Genomic DNA, 18470 nt, shown 5'->3' on the forward strand with positions numbered 1-18470 from the left:
AAATAATCATCTTTATTACTGGTAATATTCTCTACTCCGAAATTTACTTTGTCTGATATGAATATAGCCACTGTAGCTTACTTTTTATTTGTATTCACATGTGCTATCTTTTGTCATTCTTTTTTTTTTGGAGGGGTACCAAATTTCTTCATTTGAAAGAATGGTACAAATCAAAAGAACTTAAGTGGATGTTTTGGTACAACTTACAGAAAAAGTAAAGGAAACCCCAACATGCATGCGCTGCCTTGGTGATCAGGGAAGTCACCCCATGGCTATGGGGAAATTAGCCTGAGGCTTAGCTTTCATTATCACTGTCTCCCAGGGTGTGCTTGTCAAAGAGATATTCTGCCAAGCCAGATTCAGGTGCTCCCATCTTGTGCAAGTTGGTCACGTGGTCACCCAATTCCTTGATGGCTTTCACCTGCTCATTCAGGTAATGTGTCTCAATAAAGTCACACAAATGGGGGTCATTTTTGTCAGTGGCCAGTTTGTGCAATTCCAGTAGTGACTGATTCACATTTTTTTCCAAATGTAATGCAGTCTATCACATTCAGCCCACTCTCCCAGTCATCACAGTCTGGTTTCTTGATATCCTGAAGGAAAATTCAGCCACCTCGTTGGTTCTGCAGCTTCATCAGTTTCTCAGCGTGTTCCCTCTCCTCATGAGATTGGTGAAGAAAGTATTTGGCAAAGTTCTTCAAAGCCACATCATCGAGGTCAAAGTAGTAAGACATGGACAGGTAAACCTAGGAGGCGTAGAGCTCCAGGTTGATCTGGCAGTTGATGGCGGCCTCTGAGTCCTGGTGGTAGTTCTGGCGCACCTGCCAGGTGGACGCGGTCATCATGGCAGCGACTAAGAAGAGGTGGCCACGCGGTGCTGGAGCCGCGGCGGGGGCCTTGGGGTGGTCTGAGGGCGTGGTGAAGAGGTGACAGAGGGCTGCTTATGGGCAGCTGGCCTGGGTGGGGGACAAGTGCCAGGTTCCGTCCAAGCACTGTTGAAGCAGGAAACCTCGACGACTCTTGGCGAAGAAAGTCTCTTCTTTTGTCATTCTTTCACTTTTACCCTGTCTGTGACTTTATATTCTAAGTGTGTTTTTTGTAGTTAGGTCTTGAATTTTTTCATTATCTATTTGGCAGTCTCTCCTTTTTGATGGGGGTATTTGGACCATTTACATTTAGTGTGATTATTGTGTGATTAGGTTTAAGTCTCTCAGCTTGGTGTTTGTGTTATAATTGTTTTATCTGTTCATTCTCTTTTACTATTATCCTGTCTTTTTGGAATTATTTGTATATTTCTTAAAATTACATTTTATCTCCTTTGTTGCCCTATTAACTTCATATTTTCAATTTTGCTATATTAATGGTTGCTTTAGTGTTTGTAGTATATAGCTTTAAATTATTGCAGACTATCTTAAACTGATAATATACTACTTTGTATATTAAGAACCTTAAAATAATAAATTTTAATTTCTCTCCTTATAATTTCATGTTATTTTGTCAAATATTTAATTTCTACATATAATCTGATACTACATTAATTTATTTTTATTTTTATTTTCGAGACAGATTCTCACTCTGTTGCCTAGGCTGGAGTGCAGTGGAGTAATTTTGGCTCACTGCAGCCTCTGCCTCCTGGATTCAAGTGATCTCTTGCCTCAGCCTTGAGTGTAGCTGGGATTAGAGGTGCCCGCCACCACACCCAGCTAATTTTTGCATTTTTTTAATAGAGACAAAGATCACCATGTTGGCCAGGCTTGTCTTGAACTTCTGACCTCAAGTGATCTACCCACAGCCTCCCGAAGGGCTGGAATTATAGGTGTGAGCCACTGCACATAGCCGACATTGATATTTTTATTTAAACAATCAATTATCTTTTAAAGCATTTAAATAAGAAGAAAAAAGCAATATATTTACTGATGTAGTTACCTTTTCTTAGGTTCTTCATTCTTTTGTGTAGATCTGTATTTCCATCAGGTGTAATTTTCCTTCTGCCTGAAAGACTGCCTTCTGTAGTTCTTTTAGTATGAAGTTTGCTGGAGATGAATTTGTTCAGCTTTAATATTTCTAAAAAGTCTTGATTTTACTTTCATTTTTAAAAGCTGTTTTCAATGAGAATAGTTTTAGTTTGACCCTTTGTCCCCATTACTTTAAAGAGATTGCTTTTCTATCTTGCTTGTGTTGTTTCATTGTTTATAATGTGAAATCTGTCATCCTATTTTTGATTCTCTGTACATAAAGTGTTTTCATTCTTGCTGCTTTTGAAACTTTTTTTCATCACTGATTTAAAGTGTTTGGTTACAATGCACTTTAGTTTTCCTCATATTTTTAATGTTTTTTGTCCATTGGACTTCTTAAATTTTTGGATTTATAATTTTCATCAAATAGGAATAATTTTAGGTCAATATTTCTTCAACGTTTCTGACTTACCTCATTCCTAGTTCAAGAACTCCACTGATTCAATGAACTCCATTGAACTCAATGGATTCTCCATTACTGAGGCAAGAGCAACTGGGAGACATTAGACTGCTAATGTCTCCCAGTTCACCATTGCTTTTTCCTTTTAAAATAAATTGTATTGTGTATATTTAAGGTATACAACATGGTGTAATGGGATATACGTAGATAGTAAAATGGTTACTGTAGTAAAGCTAATTAACATATATATCAGCTTGCATAACCATTTTCTATATGTAGCAAGAGCAGCTAAAATTTACTCAATTAGCAAAAATCCTGAATATTACATTATTAACTATAGCCCTTATATTATACATGAGATCTCTAGACCTTCATCTTACATATCTGCTACTTTGTATCCTTTGACCTACATCTCTCAATTTCTTCTCTAACCCCTGCCCCTGATAACAGCTGTTTTAGTCTCTTTTTGTATATTTGAGTTTTCTTTTTCTTTTCTTTTTTTAGATTCCACATGTAATTAGATCATGCAATATTTCTTTTTTTTTCTAATCCATAGGTTGCTTTTCATTTTACTGATTGCTTCCTTTGCACAAAGCACCATACCCAGCTTTTTTTTTTTTTTTTTTTTTTTTTGTATTTTTGGTAGATACAGAGTCTTGCCATGTTGCCCAGGCTCATCTTAAACTCCCGAGCTCAAGCAATTTGCCTGGCTCTACCTCCCAAAGTTCTGGGATTACAGGAATGAGTGACTTCACCTGGCCAGGGTAGCCTGGGCTTTTGATGTGATATCCAAAAAATCATTGCCAAGGTCAATGTCAAAGAGTACTCTCCTGTGTTTTCTTCTAGGAGTCTTATTGTTTCAGGTCTTACATTTAGGCATTTTGTCTATTTTGAGTCGAATTTGTGCATGGTGTAAGATATGGGTCCAATTTTATTCTTTTTTTTTCTGGAAAACATTATTTATTTCTATTATTTTATATATACATTTTATTACACTTTAAGTTCTAGGGTACATGTGCACAATGTGCAGGTTTGTTACATATGTATACATGTGCCATGTTGGTGTTCTGCACCCATTAACTCGTCATTTACATTAGGTATATCTCCTAATGCTATCCCTCCCCCCTCCCCCCACCCCACAACAGGCCCTGGTGTGTGATGTTCCCCTTCCTGTGTCCAAGTGTTCTCATTGTTCAATTCCCACCTATCAGTGAGAACATGCAGTGTTTGGCTTTCTTGTCCTTGCGATAGTTTGCTGAGAATGATAGTTTCCAGCTTCATCCATGTCCCTACAAAGGACATGAACTCATCCTTTTTTATGGCTGCGTAGTATTCCATGGTGTATATGTGCCACATTTTCTTTTTTTTAAATTTTATTTTATTATTATTATACTTTAAATTTTAGGGTACATGTGCACAATATACAGGTTTGTTACATATGTATACATGTGCCACGTTGGTGTGCTGCACCCATTAACTCATCATTTAGCATTAGTTATATCTCCAAATGCTATCCCTACCCCCTCCCCCCACCCCACAACAGTCCCCAGAGTGTGATGTTCCCCTTCCTTTGTCCATGTGTTCTCATTGTTCAATTCCCACCTATGAGTGAGAACATGCGGTGTTTGGTTTTTTGTCCTTGGAATAGTTTACTGAGAATGATGGTTTCCAGCTTCATCCATGTCTCTACAAAGGACATGAACTTATCCTTTTTAATGGCTGCATAGTATTCCATGGTGAATATGTGCCACATTTTCTTAATCCAGTCTATCATTGATGGACATTTGGGTTGGTTCCAAGTCTTTGCTATTGTGAATAGTGCCACAATAAACATACATGTGCATGTGTATTTATAACAGCATGACTTATAATCCTTTGGGTATATACCCAGTAATGGGATGGCTGGGTCAAATGGTATTTCTAGTTCTAGATCCCTGAGGAATCGCCACACTGACTTCCACATTGGTTGAACTAGTTTATAGTCCCACCAACAGTGTAAAAGTGTTCCTATTTCTCCACATCCTCTCCAGCACCTGTTGTTTCCTGACTTTTTAATGATGGCCATTCTAACTGGTGTGAGATGGTATCTCATTGTGGTTTTGATTTGCATTTCTCTGATGGCCAGCGATGATGAGTATTTTTTCATGTATCTGTTGGCTGCATAAATGTCTTCTCTTGAGAAGTGTCTGTTCATATCCTTCACCCACTTGTTGATGGGGTTGTTTGTTTTTTTCTTGTAAATTTGTTTGAGTTCATTGTAGATTCTGGATATTAGCCCATTGTCAGATGAGTAGATTGCAAAAACTTTCTCCCATTCTGTAGGTTGCCTGTTCACTCTGATGGTAGTTTCTTTTGCTGTGCAGAAGCTCTTTAGTTTAATTAGATCTCATTTGTCAATTTTGGCTTTTGTTGCCATTGCTTTTGGTGTTTTAGACATGAAGTCCTTGCTCATGCCTATGTCCTGAATGGTATTGCCTAGGTTTTCTTCTAGGGTTTTTATGGTTTTAGGTCTAACATGTAAGTCTTTAATCCATCTTGAATTAATTTTTGTATAAGGTGTAAGGAAGGGATCCAGTTTAAGCTTTTGACATATGGCTAGCCAGTTTTCCCAGAACCATTTGTTAAATAGGGAATCCTTTCCCCATTGCTTGTTTTGGTCAGGTTTGTCAAAGAACAGATGGTTGTAGATGTGTGGTATTATTTCTGAGGGCTCTGTTCTGTTCCATTGGTCTATATCTCCATTTTGGTACCAGTACCATGCTGTTTTGGTTACTGTAGCCTTGTAGTATGCTTTGAAGTCAGGTAGCATGATGCCTCCAGCTTTGTCTTTTTGGCTTAGGATTGATTTGGCAATGTGGGCTCCTTTTTGGTTCCATATGAACTTTAAAGTAGTTTTTTCCAATTCTATGAAGAAAGTCATTGGTAGCTTGATGGGGATGGCATTGAAGCTATAAATTACCTTGGGCAGTATGGCCATTTTCACGATATTGGTCCTTTCTATCCACGGGCGTGGAATGTTCTTCCATTTGTTTGTATCCTCTTTTATTTCGTTGAGCAGTGGTTTGTAGTTCTCCTTGAAGAGGGCTTTCACATCCCTTGTATGTTGGATTCCTGGGTATTTTATTCTGTTTGAAGCAATTGTGAATGGGAGTTCACTCATGATTTGGCTCTCTGTTTGTCTGTTATTAGTGTATAAGAATGCCTGTGATTTTTGCACATTGATTTTGTGTCCTGAGACTTTGCTGAAGTTGCTTATCAGCTTAAGGAGATTTTGGGCTGAGACAATGGGGTTTTCTAGATATACAATCATGTCATTTGCAAACAGGGATAATTCGACTTCCACTTTTCCTAATTGAATACATTTTATTTCTTTCTCCTGCCTGATTGCCCTGGCCAGAACTTCCAACACTATGTTGAATAGGAGTGGTGAGAGAGGGCATCCCTGTCTTGTGCCAGTTTTCAAAGGGAATGCTTCCAGTTTTTGCCCCTTCAGTATGATATTGGCTGTGGGTTTGTCATAGATAGCTCTTGTTATTTTGAGATACGTCCCATCAATACCTAATTTATTGAGAGTTTTTAGGATGAAGGGCTGTTGAATTTTGTCAAAGGCCTTTTCTGCATCTATTGAGATAGTCATGTGGTTTTTTTGGTTGGTTCTGTTTATATGCTGGATTACGTTTATTGATTTGCATATGTTGAACCAGCCTTGCATCCCAGGGATGAAGCCCACTTGATCATGGTGGATAAGCTTTTTGAAGTGTTGCTGGATTCAGTTTGCCAGTATTTTACTGGGGATTTTTGCATCGATGTTCATCAGGAATATTGGTCTAAAATTCTCTTTTTTTGTTGTGTCTCTGCCAGTCTTTGATATCAGGATGATGCTGGCCTCATAAAATCAGTTAGGGAGGATTCCTTCTTTTTCTATTGATTGGAGTAGTTTCAGAAGGAATGGTACCAGCTCCTCCTTGTACCTCTGGTAGAATTCGGCTGTGAATCCATCTGGTCCTGGACTTTTTTTGGTTGGTAAGCTATTAATTATTGCCTCAATTTCAGAGCCTGTAATTGGTCTATTCAGAGATTCAACTTCTTTCTGGTTTAATTTTAGAGAGGGTGTATGTGTCAAGGAATTTATCAATGTCTTCTAGATTTTCTAGTTTATTTGTGTAGAGGTGTTTATAGTATTCTCTGATGGTAGTTTGTATTTCTGTGGGATCGGTGATGATATCCCCTTTGTCATTTTTTATTATGTCTATTTGATTCTTCTCTCTTTTCTTCTTTATTAGTCTTGCTAGCCACCTATCAATTTTGTTGATCTTTTCAAAAAACCAGCTCCTGGATTCATTGACTTTTTGAAGGGTTTTTTGTGTCTCTATCTCCTTCAGTTCTGCTCTGATCTTAGTTATTTCTTGCCTTCTTCTAGCTTTTGAATGTGTTTGCTCTTGCTTCTCTAGTTCTTTTTATTATGATGTTAGGGTGTCAATTTTAGATCTTTCCTGCTTTCTCTTGTGTGTATTTAGTGCTATAAATTTCCCTCTACACAGTGCTTTAAATGTGTCCCAGAGATTCTGGTGTGTTGTGTCTTTGTTCTTATTGGTTTCAAAGAACATCTTTATTTCTGCCCTCATTTTGTTATGTACGCAGTAGTCACTCAGGAGCAGCTTGTTCAGTTTCCATGTAGTTGAGTGGTTTTGAGTGAGTTTCTTAATCCTGAGTTCTAGTTTGATTGCACTGTGGTCTGAGAGATAGTTTGTTATAATTTCTGTTCTTTTACATTTGCTGAGGAGTGCTTTACTTCCAACCATGTGGTCAATTTTGGAATAAGTGCGATGTGGTGCTGAGAAGAATGTATATTCTGTTGATTTGGGGTGGAGAGTTCTGTAGATGTCTATTAGGTCCGCTTGGTGCAGAGCTGAGTTCAATTCCTGGATATCCTTGTTAATTTTCTGTCTCGTTGATCTGTCTAATGTTGACCCTGGGGTGTTAAAGTCTCCCATTATTATTGTGTGGGAGTCTAAATCTCTTTGTAGGTCTCTAAGGACTTGCTTTATGAATCTGGGTGCTCCTGTATTGGGTGCATATATATTTAGGATAGTTGGCTCTTCTTGTTGAATTGATCCCTTTACCATTATGTAATGGCCTTCTTTGTCTCTTTTGAGCTTTGTTGGTTTAAAGTCTGCTTTATCAGAGACTAGGATTGCAACCTCTGCCTTTTTTTGTTTTCCATTTGCTTGGTAGATCTTCCTCCATCCCTTTATTTTGAGCCTATGTGTGTCTCTGCACGTGAGATGGGTTTCCTGAATACAGCACACTGATAGGTGTTGATTCTTTATCCAATTTGCCAGTCTGTGTCTTTTAATTGGAGCATGTGGCCCCTTTACTTTTAAAGTTAATATTGTTATGTGTGAATTTGATACTGCCATTATGATGTTAGCTGTTTAGTTTGCTCGTTAGTTGATGCAGTTTCTTCCTAGCATTAATGGTCGTTACAATTTGTCATGTTTTTGCCGTGGCTGGTACTAGTTTTTCCTTTCCATGTTTAGTGCTTTTTTCAGGAGCTCTTGTAGGGCAGGCCTGGTGGTGACAAAAATCTCTCAGCATTTGCTCGTCCGTAAAGGATTTTATTTCTTCTTCACTTATGAAGCTTAGTTTGGCTGGATATGAAATTCTGGGTTGAAAATTCTTTTCTTTAAGAATGTTGAATATTGGCCCCCACTCTCTTCTGGCTTATAGAGTTTCTGCTGAGAGATCAGCTGTTAGTCTGATGGGCTTCCCTTTGTGGGTAACCCGACCTTTCTCTCTGGCTGCCGTTAACATTTTTTCCTTCATTTCAACTTTGGTGAATCTGACAATTACGTGTCTTGGTGTTGCTCTTCTCGAGGAGTATCTCTGTCGCATTCTCTTTATTTCTTGAATTTGAATGTTGGCCTGCCTTGCTAGATTGGGGAAGTTCTCCTGGATAATATCCTGCAGAGTGTTTTCCAACTTGGTTCCATTCTCCTCATCACTTTCAGGTATACCAGTCAGAGGTAGATTTGGTCTTTTCACATAGTCCCATATTTCTTGGAGGCTTTGTTCATTTCTTTTTATTCTTTTTTTCTCTAAACTTCTCTTCTCCCTTCAATTCATTCATTTGATCTTCAATCACTGATACCCTTTCTTCTAGTTGATTGAGTTGGCTACTGAGGTTTGTACATTCATCACGTAGTTCTTGTGCCGTGGTTTTTAGCTCCTTCAGGTCATTTAAGGACTTCTCTACATTGGTTATTCTAGTTAACCATTCATCTAATCTTTTTTCAAGGTTTTTAGCTTCTTTGCGATGGTTTTGAACGTCCTCCTTTAGCTTGGAGTAGTTTGATCATCTGAAGCCTTCTTCTCTCAACTCATCAAAGTCATTCTCCATCCAGCTTTGTTCCATGGCTGGTGAGGAGTTGCATTCCTTTGGAGGAGGAGAAGCCCTCTGATTTTTAGAATTTTCATTTTTTCTGCTCTGTTTTTCCCCATCTTTGTGGTTTTATCTACCTTTGATCTTTGATGATGTTGAAGTACAGATGGGGTTTTGGTGTGAATGTCCTTTCTGTTTGTTAGTTTTCCTTCTAACAGTCAGGATCCTCAGGTTCAGTTCTGTTGGAGTTTGCTGGAGGTCCATTCCACACCCTGTTTTCCTGGGTATCAGCAGGGGAGGCTGCAGAACAGTGGATATTGGTGAACAGCAAATGTTGCTGCCTGATTGTTCCTCTGGAAGTTTCATCTCAGAGGGGTACTCAGGCCTGTGATGTGTCAGTCTGCCCCTACTGGGGGGTGCCTCCCAGTTAGGCTACTCGGGGGTCAGGGACCCACTTGAGGAGGCAGTCTGTTCCTTCTAAGATCTCAAACTCCATGCTGGGAGAACCACTACTCTCTTCAAAGCTGTCAGACAGGGACATTTAAGTCTGTAGAGGTTTCTGCTGCCTTTTGTTTGGCTATGCCCTGCCCCCAGAGGTGGAGTCTACAGAGGCAGGCAGACCTCCTTGATCTGCAGTGGGCTCCACCCAATTTGAGCTTCCAGGCCACTTTGTTTACCTACTGAAGCCTCAGCAATGGCAGGCGCCCCTCCCCAGCCTCGCTGCCGCCTTGCAGTTCAATGTCTGACTGCTGTGCTAGCAATGAGCGAGGCTCTGTGGGCATGGGACCCTCTGAGCCAGGCATGGGATATAATCTCCTTGTGTGCTGTTTGCTAAGACCATTGGAAAAGCACAGTATTAGGGTGGGAGTGGTCCGATTTTCCAGGTGCTGTCTGTCACAGCTTTGCTTGGCTAGGAAAGGGAATTCCCTGACCGTTTTTGCTTCCCAGGTGTGGTGATGCCTTGCCCTGCTTCAGCTCATGCTCGGTGCACTGCAACCACTGTCCTGCACCCACTGTCCGACAAGCCCCAGTGAGATGAACCCGGTACCTCAGTTGGAAATGCAGAAATCACCCGTCTTCTGAGTCACTCATGCTGGGAGCTGTAGACTGGAGCCATTCCTATTCAGCCGTCTTGGAACCGCCCCCCTAGAAAAAAGCCCAATTTTATTCTTTTGCATGTGGGAATTCAGTTTTCCCACTGCCATTTATCAAAAAGGCAATTTTTCTTATTTTGTCCTGTTGGTGACCATATATGTTTGGATTTATTTATGGGTTCTCTATTCTATTCCACTGGTTTATGCCTGCTTTTATGCCAGTACCATGCTGTTTTGACTACTATAGCTTTGTAATATAATTTAAAATAAGGAAGTGTGATGCCTCCAATATATTTTTTTTTTTTTTGGCAGGGGGGTAGATTGTCGCTTTGTCGCCCAGGCTGGAAGGCTCGCTGCAATCTCCACCTCTGGGGTTCAAGCGATTCTCCTGCCTCAGCCTCTCAGGTAACTGGGATTACAGGCACTCACCACCACACCCGGATAATTTTTGTATTTTTAGTAGAGATAGGGTTTCATCATGTTGGCCAGAATCGTACTGACCTCAAGCAATCCACCCACCTTGGCTTCCTAACATGCTGGGAATACAGGTGTGAGCCACTGCACCCAGCCCAGTGTTGTTTTTTCTTTCTCTGAACTGCTTTGCCTATTTGGGATCTTTTGTGGTACCATATGAATTTTAAGATTTTTTCCCCATTTTTGTGAATAATGCCATTGGGGTTTTGATAAGGATTGCAAGGAATCTATAAATTTCTTTGGGTAGTATGGATATTTTAACAATATTAATTCTTTGCTTTTTTTCTTTCTTTCTTTTTCTTTCCTTTATTTTAATTCTGTGTTTACTCTATGACTTATTTTGGATCGTTTCTATTGTTATGTCTTTAAGTTCACTTATCTTTCCTTCTGCAATGCCTAATCTGTCATTAATCTCAACTGGTATGTTTTTATTTTTGAATGTTGTAGTTTTTATCTCTGAAAGTTCAATTTAGGCCTTTAAAAAATCTGCTATGACTCTACTTCATTTTTTGAACCTGTTTAGTTTAGTTATCAACTATTTCAATGTGCTTGTCTATTAATATAAAAACGTATCAGCTCTGGGTCAGTTTTGAATGATTCATCTTTCTTCTTATTGTGAGTCTTATTTCCCTACTTCTGCTTAGTTATCTTTTACTGTTATGTCAGACAGTGAATTGTACATTGTTGGTTACTAGAGAGTTTTCTATTTCTGTGGATATTCTTGAGCTTTGTTCTTGGGATGCAGTTAAGTTACTTGACATTATTTTGATCTTTTCAGGTCTTGCTTTGAAGATTTAATGAGCAGGAATGGATTCTCCATTACTGAGGCAAGAGCATCCTGTGTACTCTACCTATTCCCCTTGAATCCTGAGGTTTGCTAGGTACTTTAGCTGGCCCTATGTGAGTGTCAGGCACTGATATTGCTAGCTATTGCCTGTAATTCTTTCCCTGTCATTTCCTCACATACATATGTTACTTGTACTCAGCTGAACACTGAAGGGCATCTTCTGTATATCTTTAAGGAGTTATCTCCATGTGCAGTTCTCTCCTCTTTAGGAATTTGTCCTGCAAATTCTGGCTGCCTTGATCTCTTCAGACTCTCAGCACTGTCTCCTCAACTTTGGGGGTCTTCTGGGCTTCATCTGTGTTCCATATTCTTATCCGGGTTCTGGGAAACCCTCTCAACACAGTAAATTGGGGGAAATTGCAGGGCTTACTTGTTTGTTTCCTGTTTCTCAGGAAACATTTTTTTCTTGCTGTTCCTCATTGTATAATATTAAGTGTTTTGAATATTTTGTTTTACATATTTTGGAAACCTATTTTACATATTTTATAGGTTTTGGTTTTTTCAAGCATGAAAGTAAATTTTTCCCCTGTTATTCCATAGAGGTCTAAATCAAAGTTTAGGCACAATTGGTTTGAATGGCTCAGTCATTTAGTTGCTGTGAGACCTTAGATACATTTCTTTAGTACTTGAAACTTTAAATTTTTATCATTAAAACTAGGAAAATATCAGATCTTTCTTAATAGAAATAAATAACATTTAAGTTGTGTCCAGCATGGTGTTGGGTATATAGTTGGTATTTAATGTATCTATATTTTTGTGTCCCTTCTCACTTCTCTTTGCTTATGATAGTGTGGAAAAAATACTCTGAGTTTGTTAAATTAGTTCTGCGATTCCAAATTCAATTTACTCTGTTCTCAAAACATGAAGATTAAACAAAGCCCGCACTGTTGAAAACTGCCCAAACTTCTTTTCCTTCTGAGTGGCCAAGAGCTAATAAATCATCTGCTTCTATTGCTAAGATTTGTCTAATTGCTAAGAATTGCTTAATCTTATGCTGTTAATGTGAATAGTAGAGAAACACAAGTGGGGCTCATTGAATAGTACAGTTTTTGACCCCTAACATCCACCTTCCTTTTCTCTTGTGCTAAATGATAGTTTGCAATTGTTTAAAAATTATTTTATTATACGCGGCTATAATATCATGTGGTAGGATTGGGGTTATCTGGAAATTTTAGGTTCTAATCTGTAAGATTTCACTTGATTCACACCACATTTATCTTTGAGGAGAGATATGTAGACAGAGCAATAGTATTTAAATATATTATTTGCATGTACCATATGGTACTTAATCTAAATATATATATGCATATACATACACACACCTATATGTATTTAATTTTTAATTATGTCAAGTGATTTACTAAATTCCTTACATACCACCTATGGTTAAAATTTGAGTTTTAGCTGTAGACGAATAAAATTTGTTCCGAGGCAGCTATTGCAACCATTGCATTTTTTTTTCTCTGAGCATTAATAGTCAATTTTAGAAAGAGTAATTGGATCTGTTATCTATGTTCCTCCAATTCTCCTGCATAACTTTATCAAATTAATCTTCCTTAATCACTGCTTTCACGCTGTCATTCCCCTTTCTCAGAAAAAGTTTAGAACGTCTGAGTTTTTATCAGCTTACAGGGGAACCCGTTTACTTTCTTTTAAGTCTCTACCCGCATACTTCTCATCCTTCATATAAAAGCCCACTTCCTTTTACTTTCTTGTGTGAAGCCTCCAAATAGGGCAGAACTTTGTCTCATTGGCTCCCCTAGTCTGTCCCACTCCTTCTCAGCATCTTCTCATATGTTTGTTTCTGGCACTGACCCTGCAAATTTATTTCTCACCTTTTCCCTTAGGTAGATCACCTTAACTTCCTTAATGAAAACTTCCATGACTCCAGCCCTCACTGATACCCCCTTTCTCTATTTATCTAAGAATGTGTAATTATAGAATGATAAGCCAGTGCTATAATATTGTGTAGAAACCATCTGGGCTAAACCTTTATGTTTAGGTAGGGGAAATTAAAATTCGGGAAGTTGGTTACTGGCCCAGGCTCACACAAAGTGCTAGCAGTGGAGTCTGAACTAGAATTCAAATCCAGGTATGGTGTCTGGAGCCTGTAATCCCAGCTACTCATTTAGGGCTGCAGTGAGCTATGGTGGTGCCATGGCATGCCAGCCTAGGTATCCGGAAGAGACCTTGTCTCAAAAAAAAAATTAGGATTCTTATATTTTGGACCACTGTACTTTATAACTGTGTGTGAAATTTTATTCATTTGTTCATCCATTCAAAAATATAGACAGTGTACCTTCTTCGATCCAATCTTTTAATGTACACAACAAGAGGTAGATATTGTTGTCATGCTGATTTGACAGACAGGGACTGATCTAAGGCATCAGAAGTAAATGTCAGAGTTGGGATTCAAACCCCAGTAGTTGGGCACTAGGACCTGTGTGTTTCATCATCATGTGACACTGCCTGTCTTTGCTGCAGGTCTAGCTCCCTGGCTACTTTTTATGTACATGAAGGATGAGGTCATGCCACATACTTCTGGGTCCCTGTTGTCTTCCAGATAGGGAATAAACACACAGTATGCCTCAATATCTGTTGATTGACTGGTGTTTGACTTCACAAATTGCCCATTAAGACAGTCCCCAAGTCTGAATCAACATTTGCCCACAGTCATATTTTTTAAGACATTACTTGAATCCAGATAAAGGATTCTGTGTGTGCATATGGAAATTAAAATATAAGGTAATCATGCAGATAATTAAGGCAATACCTCACTTTTTACTTCAATAATCTTCCTTTTATTCTTTGTTTGACTTTGTCAGTGCAGCAATGTAGCTCAGACCACTTGACCTGCACCAGTCATTTAGGTTTTGTCACAAAGTCAGGCAACTATGTAGAGAATGTGGATGGCAGAGCCAGTCTTTCAGTCTCTTGACTGAGTTTGATTCATTCTTACCACACAGTCCAGGATTATCAGTGGATTTCTACACACTCTGGTCTGTGTAGAATGTGTCCAGCGATCTCCATATTTCATTGCTTCACATGAAATGTGTATATTCCAGAAAGTAGAATATATCTATATCTTTATATTAATATCTGTATTTCCAGAAATATTTTTCTGGATAAATTACACAGCCAGCCACAGTGCCTGGCATTAAGCAAAGGAAACAGAACCACTAGAAAAAAAATTCCTTTTTGCAGTCAGGTCATTCCAGACCAAAAAAACCTCAAATCCTTATCGTCAGTAAGTATAACACATCATAACAAGATAGTGATTTGTGATGCAAGTCAATATAAAATATAGAAGATTATTATTATTCTTATATTTAACTCAAGAGCAATATAAGGTTGATCTGCTTTTATTCTTTAAGTAAATGCTGGTGAGCTTACTAGGTTTATATGATCAACTGGCAGGACTTACTGAAATGATAATAGTATAAAAACTAGTTTTACTTGATATTGGTATAGACATATAGTGGTGAGAAGTTCTATAAGTTCACTGATTGTTATCTTTTTCTCTCACAGATAGATGAGATGAGTAATACATTTTTTCTTGAAGTAGAAACAAACGACTGTGTTAGGAACAGAGTCATTGATTTGAACTCATAATAGAGTCTGGAGAACCAGCCCAATTATTGTTTTGAGTCTTAAACTGAATTTATTTTAAAAGATATAATGTTTCATAACTCTTTTCTGTTCTAGGAAAAAATGAAGAAGAGGGCTTTTTATATCTCCTCCCATTTATTTATTTTAGGATAATTATTTAGATGTCACATTTACTATTAGCATTGCCATTTGGAGCTATTTCCAGTTTTAGTTCAATTTCCATCTATTAGAAGTAAAGATAGAACAGTTTTTACCCCCTGATGGAAATGAAAAATGGTGACTGTTAATGTCTTTTAGCACAATAACCATGCTTGTTATGATGATTTAGCTGAATTAACTGGAACAGATATAATGGCTAACTTTAGCTGTGTCTACAGAATGGCAGATGCAGATCATTTGCTGAAAAAAAAACTGTAATAGTGCTCTGTACATCTCTGTTGATTTTTATTGTAAACAATAAAATATATCATTAAACGAGGCTACTACTTGATTTTTATGAACATCATCTGATCAACTGGACCTGGGATTATAGAATGCAGATGTACACTTGGGTTTCAACAAATGAATGCTCTCTCTCTCTTTTTTTTTCTAGTTGAATATTTTCATTTATGTTACTTGGGAAAAGATTGCCACCATAATATGAAGTATCATTACTAAATCTAAACGATGCCCAATTAGGAAGGAGCCATGAAAGGTAAAGGAGAATATTAACAAGAGAAACTCAGCAAGAAACTTGGCAGGCAGTTTAGGAAGAGACCCTAATCAGTGCATTAGATCTATTTCATCATAATCAGAGATGGTAATTTACTTGAATGAGGCCTACTAAGTAGTTGGCACAGATCTGGATAACATAATATGAAACAAAGACAGACTGAAAGTGGCTTCGAGGGCCCTAGATGAGGGATCACATTTCTCCTGTGAAAAAATAACACAAAAACCTGATACCTTCTTTCTTAGGCTACCTGGATAAACTTCTCTCATTGTGGAAATGAATGCATGTGGATAGCTGTTGTATCCATTAATGATTATTTCTGTGCCATGTAGATAGGCAGAAAGGGTGGTACATAGCAGTTTAGTGACTAATACTATATGGTATCACCAGATTCAAAATTCATCAGTGGAGGCTACCCTGCTAACAAGTCAAAGTGCTAAAATTGGCTGTGCTGTGGCCGGGTTAGTTCAACCTTCTGACAAAGGAATGAGCTAGCAAATACCTTTTGGGTTCTGAGGTTGTGGTGGTCAGCTCCATACTGTGGCTTATTCCTAACCTACTACTTAATAAATCTGAGCTCGAGCAGAGAAGCTATGATGATGACACCATTTGAAGACACTTTTGGACCTTTTTTTCCAAGTGTCCTTTTGCCTGGTTTAGTGTGCTTTCATCTCTAAAGTGTCTGCTCCAGCTCTGTTGTCACTGCTCTTGCTACACATTTTTGAGACTTTGTCTGACGGGTGGCAACTGGTCCTATAATCACACCTTTCACTGCCAGGCCAAGCGTGATTCAATTTTTCAGTCCACTAGAACCTGCAATGTTTTGGGAATTCCACGACCATGTATTTTAATGTAAGGCTTTCTCTATTGCCAAGGTGACATAAGACAGATTAGTAGTGTTTGAGCCCCTTTAACCCCTTTTTGGACGTTCTCTCATTGGTAGAACCTTGCCCCACCTGTATCTTCTCTTCCAGCTATTGGGCTAGGCCAAGGAACTTCCTGAAATTTCTTGAGTGATTGATAACTCCATTGTGATTGGGAGAGTGGTGACTGAGCACCAATGCTGTCAAAACCCTTCTATCTGCTCTGTGGGCATTGGCATTTTGATGGCACTGTTATCTATTTACTCCCACAGGGAGTTGAGAACCTAGTAGTTGTCTCAGTTAATCTACTAATCTAAACTCAGTACTATAGCTTTTCTGGTCTAGAAAATCAGTTTTTCATAAAAGTGGCTTTGACCCCTTCATATAAAGATCTAGTTTCTATGTGCATCAAACATTTAGGGAAAAATATCATTGATATGAGATGTCTTATAATTATGGGGTTATTTGTTTAGCATCAATCATGTGTCAGATACTGTTCTATCTCTGAAGATAAAAGAGTGAAAAACACAGGCAAAATATATACCTTAAAAGAGCTTACATTCTATTGGGATAGGATGGGACAAATAATAAAATAAAAGTAAAAGATAAATAAAATACATATAAAAAGAACTACGTGATAAATTTAAGCAGCCAAGTTGGTGATAAGTTGTTATGGCGCCAATAGAAAACTACTACAATTATGCGTATCCAACATTTCTTCATTTGTATTGCTCAGCAGTATTCCAGGTGTCTTAGTGGACTTATCAGTTCTCCTATTTTTGAGCATCTAAGTTGATTTTAGTTGTTTAGTTATTATTAATAAAGCTGTGGAACAAGAAAAAATAAAATGTGTGATATATTGGATGGTGGGTAGGTGTTATTGAGAAAAGTAAAGAACAGAAGGACTTCGTTGAAATGGCGACATTTGAGCAGAGGCCAGAAGGAAGTATGGAGTGAAGAGTCTCCCTGGCACACAGACCCATAAGGTAATAGGTCCTGATTCCAGAAGTTTGCCTGGCAAAGTGAGAGCAAGGATTGGAGTGTACAGGGGAGAGACCAGTAGGAGGTGAGGTCTGCGGGGGAATGGGGGAGGGCAGAGGTTGGAGACAGCTTCATTGTTGTTTTTGTGGACTTAGTTGATGTATTTAAGTCTATTCACCCAGTTGTTATAATGTGGCAACTGTGAAGGATTGGTTGCCCAAGGAAATTCATAAGTGAAATTTTTCATATCTGTAAAATCAATCCACATACCAGTATCCCTGTAAAGGGGTATGCTGACAGACGTTTAGAAGGGAATAGAGAGCAAGTGTCCTTATGGGGAAGCATGAAGGCAAGGTAGCCTGCGCCTCTCATTATGATGATTTGGTAGATGGTATTTTACCTTGTCTTCAAAAGACTGTGACTTGGCAACTGAGCAAGGACAGCTACTTGTGAATTTATCAATACAAAAATGTTTAATAAGGTTTTCCTTTAAACATTTTCTGTTTTTTACCTTCATACTTTGAGACATATCTAACAGTTATTCTTTCAAATCTTGAAACAACAAATAAAGCAAAACAAATAATTTTGGGTGACAATCTCAAAATAAATTGAGAAGAACAGTTTTTGGAACAAGGCGTTACATTTTTAGTGATAACATTATATGTATACATAGAGTCAAATTGCTTTTATCTGTGTTCCTGTTTGTTTTTCAGCACAATATCCAAATTTCATGGTAACAGACTGTATCCTTGTAGTTTTATTCCAAGAAAACTCAGTGTTCCAGAAATTTCCTTTTTTAGTTTTCAAATGTGCTTATTTATCTGGACCCCTAGCACTGAATAATCTGTGTTACCATAGTCGTTAAGTGCTTTTTCCAACTTCCAGAAAAGTTGATTTATTTACCTATTTATTTAAATTAATTTTTATATAGAAAATATATTACAATATTTTAACTTTAAAACACTCAAATGATACAGAGTTATAAGACTAAAAAGTGAAATTTCTTTATTATCTTTCCTTGTAATAACCACTTGACTCTCCAGGAGCACTAATCACAGTTTGGTATGCATCTTTTTAGAACTCTGTTATTTAT

General features: G+C 38.0%; 1 pseudogene; it reads right to left on the reverse strand.

Moving 5' to 3' along the window:
- Positions 1-282: 282 nt before the first annotated feature.
- On the reverse strand, positions 283-13095 carry LOC116459808 (ferritin heavy chain-like; annotated as a pseudogene).
- Between the last annotated feature and the right edge of the window lie 5375 nt (positions 13096-18470).

This window comes from Hylobates moloch, unplaced genomic scaffold (genome assembly GCF_009828535.3).
Source record: "Hylobates moloch isolate HMO894 unplaced genomic scaffold, HMol_V3 SCAFFOLD_20, whole genome shotgun sequence".
NCBI lineage: Eukaryota > Metazoa > Chordata > Mammalia > Primates > Hylobatidae > Hylobates > Hylobates moloch.